This window comes from Cnephaeus nilssonii, assembly GCF_951640355.1.
Source record: "Cnephaeus nilssonii genome assembly, chromosome: 15".
NCBI lineage: Eukaryota > Metazoa > Chordata > Mammalia > Chiroptera > Vespertilionidae > Cnephaeus > Cnephaeus nilssonii.
In genome coordinates, this window is record NC_137086.1 from 70416139 (window position 1) to 70426209 (window position 10071).

Genomic DNA, 10071 nt, shown 5'->3' on the forward strand with positions numbered 1-10071 from the left:
GAGAGATGGTCTCTGAGGAGGCACCCAAAGGCCAGGAGCCAAGGAAAGCTGTCCCCAGTCGGGATTCAGAGCCACTGGCCCAGGAGCCGGCCCCCTTGTCCCTGGTGAACTCACAGGAGCCCACCGCTTAGCGCTCCTAATGGCAGGGAGGGTGGGAGCGAAAGCTTTGAACCTTCACGTGTCTGAGGGTACTCCTTCCACTCCGGTCTGTCGCTGTTTTGACTTGTATGGAATTCTAGGTTTAATGAATTTAAAGGCCGTCTCCATTGCCCTCCTCACCTCCCCTCACCCTGCCTCCACCTCTTCCTCGGGCTGAGGCACGAGCACCCTCCTGAGGCCTCTCACACCACAGTGACCTTCGGGATCCCGATGGTCCTGACCCCCGTGCCCCACCTGCAGATGTGACCCTGCCTTCCTAAGGCTGCCAGCACCCGGGGGGGCTAAGCACCTAGCGGGCCAAGGACGTGTCACCTTCATCAGAAACCGGTGCCAGCTGCCTCAGGTTGCCAGGTAACTGGTAGGGTATGGATAGATGCTACTTGTTGAAGCAAATAGACCCCTCCTGTGAAAATCTATAAAATGGGGGTTTGCAGCAGAGGAGGTGTCCCGGCGGGCCTGGGGGCCCTGGCTCCAGGGGGGCAGGCAGAGCCGGCAGCATGGGGAGAGCAGTGCTGAGGAGTGGGCACTCCTAGCGAGAGGAGTCCGCTCTACGCATGCCAGCCCGGCCCCTAGGAGCTGCTGCCGCCACCGCTGACATGAAGAAAGACGTGTGGATCCTGCTGGTGGGAGAACCTCGAGTTGGGAGGACATCACTGGTTATGTCTCTGGTCAGTGAAGAACTCCCAGAGGAGGGTCCTCCCGGGGCAGAAGTCACTATTCCAGCTGATGTCGCCAGAGCTCCAGCACACACCGAGATTGCTCAGAAGCAGAACAGAATGATGAACAACTTCATCAAGAAATATCACAGGCTGACGTCATCCGAATAGCTCATTGTTAACAACAAGCATTCTACTGGTAAGGGCACACGTCGGTGGATTCCTCTCATCAATGGAAGAACAGACAGAGGAAGCAGGTTGCCTTTGACATTGGCTGGAAACAAGTCCGATCTAGTGGAACATAGTAGCTCAGACACCATCCTTCCTGTTATGAACCAGTACACTGACATAGAAACCTGCGTGGAATGTTCAGCAAAAAAAAATCAGAAGAGCTGAAGCCGGTTTGGCTCAGTGAATAGAGCGTTGGCCTGCGGACTGAAACGTCCCAGGTTTGATTCCAGTCTAGGGCATGTGCCTTGGTTGCGGGTACATCCCCAGTGGGGGGTGTGCAGGAGGCAGCTGATCGATGTTTCTAACTCTCTGTCCCTCTCCCTTCCTCTCTGTAAAAATCAATAAAATATATATTTTTTAAAAAATCAGAAGAGCATATCAGAGCCTTCTATTGTGCCCAGAAAGCTGTTCTTCAGCCTCAGGGTGCTCTGCGGCCCCAGGAGGAAGTGGTGAAGCCGGCCCTGTAAAGCTCTTCCCAATCAGGCAGGGATGCACTCTCAGTGAGGCTGAGCTCGGCTACTTTCAGAGATTTATTTCAATGCCCCACCAGCTCCCAAGGCTCTGGACGGGGTCAAAAATGTGGTCAGAAAACAGAGATGATGGTGTGGCTGATGGTGCATTGACACTAAAAGGCTTTCTTTTCCACACACACTGTTTACCCAGAGGGTGACATGAAGCTGCTAGGACTGAGCTTTGAGGTCTGGTTGTGAGGATGACCTGGGTTTGACACCTGAGTGTTATTCCCACGCTTGTAGATCACAGGGCTTATTTGTTTCCCAGGAGGGTTAGGTCACGGGCACATTTGTTTCTCAGCGCCTTTGATAAGCATGATGTGCTGGAGGCTGTGCTTTGTCACCTGATGAGCTGAAAGATTTGTTTAAAGTTTCCCTTCCATACCTCGGGGCCAGATATGAATCCCACAGTTTGTATAAATGAAAGAGGCTGGATAACCTGCCAGGGAGTCCTTTCCCAGTGGCCACTCACGACCTATTGAGATGGACTGTAGCTCGGACACCATCCTTCCTGTTATGAACCAGTACACTGACATAGAAACCTGCGTGGAATGTTCAGCAAAAAAAAATCAGAAGAGCTGAAGCCGGTTTGGCTCAGTGAATAGAGCCTTGGGGATCCAGCCTGCAAGGGAGGTAAGTGGCCTTGACCCCAGTGGAACCCGAGACCCTGCCTTCCATCCACAGGCCTGCGCTCTGTCCACTGAGCCAAACCCGCTGGAGCCTGTTCCCTTAGTCAGGGTAACAGACACACACGCCTCCAACCATGGGGTGCCCTCTGTGAGGCGGGAGACACCTTTCCCTGATTGGGGGCGGGGGCGCGGGTGGGTGTGGGTGTGGGGAGGCTCCGGGGGTCGGATCCCAGAGTAGACCCAGGGGTGCCCCCCACCCCCAACATCGCCAAGGCGAGGTTGGGAGTGGCCCAGCCACTCTCCTGGGCCCAGGGCTGGTGTTTGGGGGTGGGGAGGGGGAGTGCTGCAGCATGGCGGGAAGCGGGGCAGGCGTCCAAGTGCGCCTCAGGGCCCTGCATTGGCCCGTGGGGGTGGGGGGGCGGGGGGGCGAGCTTGGGCAAGCACAAAATAACAATGAGAAAAGCCTAGGGCACCAGGCAGGCAGGTAATGCCATCTCCTGAGCTTGCCCAAGATGCGGGGCAGGCGGGCGCCTTCCATTGGGGGTGCGATAGCCTGCAGTGCGGAAGGGGGTGTCCACCGCAAACGGGTAGGAAGAAGCCCCCTGGGGATGGCAAAACGCGAGGGGCGGCCCGGGGCCCTGGCGGAGACCGCAGGGTTCCCTTAGCAGTTTGGGGAGCTACCTCCCCGGCGCAGCAGTGGGGGTTCGATACTTTCCCCCTGTTGTGGGGTGCCTGTTGCCCCCGCCCCCCAATCCCCGGAAGAGCGCTGGGGGCTTCCACCTGTGGGGGAGAACGGAAGACACACGGCCCTGCGATCCTGATTTGCAGGGGAGCTGAAAGGAAGGCGCGAAGCCCCTTTTCCTAACTTTGGACGGCGGAGGGGGGCACGGGGGAGGGGGCGCGCTACGGGGGTGAGGGTTGAGTTCCAAGAGTAGCCCCGGGGGACGGGAGGTTCCACACACACACACACACACACACACACACACACACACACACACACGCCGCCAAAGGGAGGAGGATGGGGCAGGCTGAAAAAATCATGAGAATCAAAGCAAAAGCAAAAGCCTACAGCACCCGGTATTCCCAGGTGGTCTCCCATCCAAGTACTAACCAGGCCCGACCCTGCTTAGCTTCCGAGATCAGGCGCGTTCAGGGTGGTATGGCCATAGACGCGAGAGGGTGGGCCTCCAGGAGCCTCAAGAGCCCGCGCCGGGCCTCCGGGCCCCCTGGCTGGCCTGGGGCTCAGCCCCCTCACCCTCCGCCCGTCTGCCCACCCGCGCGCCCGCCCTCTGGCCGGGACCTCATCTCTCCCTGCTGAGCCCTCAGCTGCCTCCCGCCAGGCCGCCTTCAGAGCTTCCCAGAGAGGCGGGATGTGGGAGGGCGGCTCGCGGTAGGGGGTGCGATGTGCTGGGTAGCCGGAAGGGGGCGCCCTCCCAAACTGGCCTCTCCTAGGGATTCCCCTTCACATCCCCAAGGCAGCATCTTGTTGTGGACAAGCCAATTGGTCAACGCATAGTTGTGGCCAAAAAATGTGCAAGTGCGAAGGCAGGGTCCAGGGCCAGGCGAGGTGGAGGCCGCCCACCACAGAGGCCCACAGCAAGCCCAAGGTCTGATGCGACGTGTCCCGGGAGGCCGTGGAAGGTGACCTGGGGCGGGCGGTCACACCTTCCTTTCCTTCCTGTCACCCTCGCACGTACCGTGAAGACCTCTGCAAGGGGCCCAGAGCGCTGTGGCTCGACCAGCATCACGGTGCTGAAAACCAGGCCTGTTGCAAGCGGCCGTTCGGGCCACAGCCAAGCCCGTCTTAGACTTTGGCCACCTCTGAGTTGTTGCGTGTCATCCGGCACGTGTCCCCCTGCCCACGGGGGTGGCAGGTTTCACATCATAGACACCTGCCCACGTCTCTGGAAAACGGTTTCTTGCATCATCCCTCGTGTGTCGGGAGGGTCCCTGGCAAGGCCCAGGAGGACACGGTGGCTTTGCCGGGACACTCAGCCCATCAGGCAGACACAGGTCTAACTCGCCTCTCCTGATCGCCGGGACCCTGGTGGCGCGGAAGGGGAAGCCGTGGGGGAGAGCTGAGTTGGAAAACTTGGACTGTGTATGGGGGGGTGGGGGTGTCGGTCCAAAGCCCTGAGGGGTCTCCAGGTAAGCCTGCTGAAAGGAAAACATACAGGTCACGGAACCTTGCACACGTGATGTCACTTCCTCAGTCGCAGGACAATACAGAACCTAGAACTCCGGTCTCCGGGCTCCCGCATTCCTGAGCCAGGCCCCTATCTCCTCACTGGGCTGGAGACCTCGGAGAGAGCAGGGTGTCCTCCCCTGGTCTCCAGATGGTCTCAGGGGGCGTCTTTGGAAGAGCTCACACCCAAAGCTGTTTCCCTCACCGCAGACGGTGGCTCTAGTCTCCCTTCTGAGGCCTGCTGTCACTGGGCAGTGTGGAGCCTCCGGGAACCTGTGACAGCCTAGCGCTGGCCCATCCCAGGGAGGCCACAGCTGGGAGCACTTGAGGGCATCACATCCGTCCTTGCCGCTGTGTATGGGCGTGTGCATGTGCGAGTGCGAGTGAGAGTTGGAGTGGAAGAAACTGCAGGAGGGCTGGTTTGCTGGGTCTCTCAAGTGCCTGTCTGAGGTCATGGGAGGCACAAGAGGAAGTGAGTGCTGGGGACCAAACTCCCCTACCCTCCGGAAATCCTAGGTGTCGCGGGGTCATTTTATTCCTTCATGGCTGGACGTCTATTCGGACAACCCTGGGTACCACCAGATAAGGGCAAGTGACTTTATGGTGGGTTTTCCTGCCGTGGTGAGTGAAACTCAGGCAGTTTTCTCTAACGGCCCGGACACCAGGCGTTGCCTGTCAGAGCTCCACCCAGGAGATGGTGAGGAGGTCATGGAGACTCAGTTGGACTAGTCCAACTTCTTGCCAACCTTGTCCGGGAGCTCGAGACCAGACCCCCGGCAGTCAGAGTGGGCCCAGAGTTGAGGGTGGGTACGGAGGGCGCTGTGCTCACGGGATGAAGATGACCCAGGAGAGCCTGATGTCAGATTCCCACTAGAGTGTATTGCTGTTCCACCTTCATCCATCCATCCATCCATCCATCCATCTATCCATCCATCCATCCATCTTAATCCTCTGCCAGGATATTTTTCCATTGATTCTTAGGGCGAGTGGAAGAGGCCAGGAGAGGCAGAGGGAAACATGGATGTGAGGGAGACACTTGGATTGGTTGCCTCCCGCAGGTGCCCTGAGAGGGCAGGGAGGGATCCAGCCTGCAAGGGAGGTAAGTGGCCTTGACCCCAGTCGATCTCCAGACCCTTCCATCCACAGGCCTGCGCTCTGTCCACTGAGCCAAACCCGCTGGAGCCTGTTCCCCTAGTCAGGGTAACAGACACACATCCCTTCAAGCCAGGGGTGCCCTCTGTGAGGCGGGAGACACCTTTCCCTGATTGGGGGTGGAGGTCGTGGTGGCGGGGGCGGGGGCGGGTGTGGGTGTGGGGAGGCTCCCGGGCATCCGATCCCAGAGTAGACCCAGGGGTGCCCCCCACCCCCAACATCGCCAAGGGGAGGTTGGGAGTGGCCCAGCCACTCTCCTGGGCCCAGGGCTGGTGTTTGGGGGTGGGGAGGGGGAGTGCTGCAGCATGGCGGGAAGCGGGGCGGGCGTCCAAGTGCGCCTCAGGGCCCTGCATTGGCCTGGAGGGAGGGGGGGACCGAAGGGGGCGAGCTTGGGCAAGCACAAAATAACAATGAGAAAAGCCTAGGGCACCCGGCAGGTAGGTAATGCCATCTCCTGAGCTTGCCCAAGATGCGGGACAGGCGGGCGCCTTCTGTTGGGGGTGCGATAGCCTGCAGTGCGGAAGGGGGTGTCCACCGCAAACGGGTAGGAAGAAGCCCCCTGGGGATGGCAAAACGCGAGGGGCGGCCCGGGGCCCTGGCGGAGACCTTAGGGTTCCCTTAGCAGTTTGGGGAGCTACCTCCCCGGCGCAACAGCGTGGGTTCAATCCGTTCCCCCTGTTGTGGGGCACCTGTTGGCCCCCCCATCCCCATCCCCATCCCCGGAAGTGCGCTGGGGGATTCCACCTGTGGGGGAGAACGGGACACACACGCCCCTGCGATCCCGAAGCCGGGGAGCTGCGAGGAAGGCGCGAGACCCCTTTTGCTAACTTTGGACGGAGGAGGCGGGGAGGGGGGAGGGGGCGCGCAACGGGGGTGAGGGTTGAATTCCAAGAGTAGCCCGGGGGACGGGAGGTTCCCCCACACACAGGCCACCAAAGGGAGGAGGATGGGGCAGGTGGAAAAAATCATGAGAATCAAAGCAAAAGCAAAAGCCTACAGCACCCAGTATTCCCAGGCGGTCTCCCATCCAAGTACTAACCAGGCCTGAACCTGCTTAGCTTCGGAGATCAGAGGAGATAGGGCGCATTCAGGGTGGTATGGCCGTAGACATGAGAGCTGGCCTACGGGAGCCTCAAGAGCCCGCGCCGGGCCTCCGGGCCTCCGGGCCTCCGTGCCCGTGGAGCTCCGGGCCCCCTGGCTGGCCTGGGGCTCAGCCCCCGCCCCCTCCACCCTCTGCCCGCCCCCGCGCCTGCCCTCTGGCAAGGACCACATCTCTCCCTGCTGAGCCTTCAGCCACCTCCTGCCCGCCTGCCTTCTGAGCTTCTCTGGGAGGCGAGATGCTAGAGGGCGGCTCATGGGAGCGGGTGCCCTGTGCTGGGTAGCCGGAAGGGGGCGCCCTCCCCAACTGGGCTCCCCTAGGGATTCCCCTTCACATCCCCAAGGCAGCCTCTTGCTGTGGAGAAGCCAATTGGTCAACGCATAGTTGTGGCCAAAAAATGTGCAAGTGCGAAGGCAGGGTCCAGGGCCAGGCGAGGTGGAGGCCGCCCACCACGGAGGCCCACAGCAAGCCCAAGGTCTGATGCACGTGTCCCGGGAGACCGCGGGCCGTCACACCTTCCTTTCCTTCATCTCGCCCTGGTGCGTCCTGGTGAAGACCTCTGCAAGGGGCCCAGAGCGCTGTGACTCCACCGGGATCACGGTGCTGAAAGCCAGGCCTGTTGGAAGCGGCCGTTCGGGCCACAGCCAAGCCCGTCTTAGCCTTTGGCCACCTCTGAGTTTTGGCATCTCATCCGGCACGCGTCATACTGCCCACTTGGGTGGCAGGTTTCATGTCATAGACACCTGCCCGCGTCTCTAGAAAATGGTTTCTTACATCAGCCCTCGTGTGTCGGGAGGGTCCCTGGCAAGGCCCAGGAAGACTCGATGGCTTTGCCGGGACACTCAGCCCATCAGGCAGACACAGGTCTAACTCGCCTCTCCTGATCGCCGTGGCCCTGGTGGCGCGGAAGGGGAAGCCGTGGGGGAAAGCTGAGTTGGAAAACTTGGACTGTTTATGGGGGGTGGGGGGTGTCGGTCCAAAGCCCTGAGGGGTCTCCAGGTAAGCCTGCTGAAAGGAAAACATACAGGTCACAGAACCTTGCACATGTGATGTCACTTCCTCAGTCACAGGACAATACAGAACCTAGAACTCTGGTCACCGGGCTCCCGCATTCCTGAGCCAGGCCCCTATCTCCGCACTTGACTGGAGACCTCGGAGAGAGCAGGGTGTCCTCCCCTGGTCTCCAGATGGTCTCAGGGGGCGTCTTTGGAAGAGCTCACACCCAAAGCTGTTTCACTCACCGCAGATGGTGGCTCTAGTCTCCCTTTTGAGGCCTGCTGTCACTGGGCAGTATGGAGCCTCAGGGAACCTGTGACAGCCTAGCGCTGGCCCATCCCAGGGAGGCCACAGCGGCATCACATCCATCCTTGCCGCTGTGTACGTGCGTGTGCGTGTGCGTGTGTGAGTGCGAGTGAGAGTTGGAGTGGAAGAAACTGCAGGAGGGCTGGTTTGCTGGGTCTCTCAAGTGCCTATCTGAGGTCATGGGGGGCACAAGAGCAAGTGAGTGCTGGGGACCAAGCTCCCCTACCCTCCGGAAATCCTAGGTGTCGCGGGGTCATTTTATTCCTTCGTGGCTGGAAGTCTATTCGGACAACCCTGGGTACCACCAGATGAGGGCAAGTGACTTTATGGTGGGTTTTCCTGCTGTGGCGAGTGAGACCCAGGCAGTTTTCTCTAACGGCCCGGACACCAGGAGTTGCCTGTCAGAGCTCCACCCAGGAGATGGTGAGGAGGTCATGGAGACTCAGTTGGACTAGTCCACCTTCTTGCCATCCTTGTCCGGGACCTAGAGACCAGACCCCCGGCAGTCAGAGTGGGTCCAGAGTTGAGGGTGGGTACGGAGGGCCCTGTGCCCATGGGATGAAGATGTCCCAGGAGAGCCAGATCTCAGATTCCTACTAGAGTGTTCAGTTGTCCCACCTTCATTCATTCATTCACTCATTTATCCATCCATCTATCTTAACCCTTTGCACTCGCTTGCTTTTTTCTCAATTCCTTTATTCTAATGCTAACCGTGTTTAGTCACACTCAACATCCGAGTGCAAAAGGTTAATCCTCTGCCAGGTTATTTTTCCATTGATTCTTAGGGCGAGTGGAAGAGGCCCCGAGAGGCAGAGGGAAACATGGATGTGAGGGAGACACTTGGATTGGTTGCCTCCTGCAGGCGCTCTGAGGGGGCAGGGAGAGGTCTAGCTTTCAAGGGATGTCAGTGGCCTTGACCCCAATGGAACCCAAGACCCTTCCATCCACAGGCCTGCGCTCTGTCCACTGAGCCAAGCCCGCTGGAGCCTGTTCCCTTAGTCAGGGTAACAGACACACACGCCTCCAACCCAGGGGTGCCCTCTGTAAGGCACGAGACAATTTTCCCTGTTTGGGGGTGGAGGTCGTGGTGGTGGGGTCGGGGGTGGGTGTGGGTGTGGGTGTGGGGAGGCTCCTGGGGTTTGGATCCTAGAGTAGACCCAGGGGTGCCCGCCACCCCCAAAGTCGCCAAGGCAAGGTTAGTAGTGGCCGAGCCTCTCTCCTGGGCCCAGTGCAGGTGTTTGGGGGTGGGAAGGGGGAGTGTTGCAGCGTGGCAGGAAGCAGGGTGGGCGTCCTAGTGTGCCTCAGGGCCCTCCATTGGCCCGGGAGGGGGGGGGGCGGGGTTGCGAGCTTAGGCAAGCACAAAATAACAATGAGAAAAGTAGCCTAGGGCACCCAGTAGGTAATGCCATCTCCTGAGCTTGCCCAAGATGCGGGCCAGGAGGGTGCATTCTGTTGTGGGTGCGATTGCCTGAAGTGGAGAAATGTGAGTGTAACACTGAGAATTCACAAGTACAGACTAGGGAAATATTTAGAAATGAGCTTCATACACTAGAAATACATGTTCAAATAGATTTAATATCTGAACAATACAATTTTGTCACTGGGAAATCGTGATCAAAGACCTGACAACTGAGTGTGATACTGTTTACAATTACTTTTCCCATCAAAATGAGTTGGCGTTTTTAGAAAAAAGTTGGTGAAACACTTAAAAAAATTCGTTTTCATAGATCTATATAACAGGATGGAAGTATTTAAAACACTAAGAAATCAAAATGATAATTAGGCTAGTGTTCAAAGTAGTAATAATGTACCTTTAAAAAGCAGGTAAGATAGCTGTATTAAAATGATAAACTCTCAGAGCTCAAAATAACAGACCAGGGGGATGTGTCAGAGTGTTTGTAAAACACTTGGAATCCGTTTTAGAACCCGAACATCTCTACTGAATTTTGAAATACTGAGAATTTGTATTCAAAGCATTGTGAACTATAGGATAGTCTTTCAAACGGTAATAATTGTTATTGAAATTGCTGGGATGAATATAAAAACGCTGTTTAAACCCTTGGAATTCACAATGAATGAGCTTGAAACAATGGATGAATGTGAATCAAACTCTGGAAATTTACAAACATAACCTGAGAACAGAGTC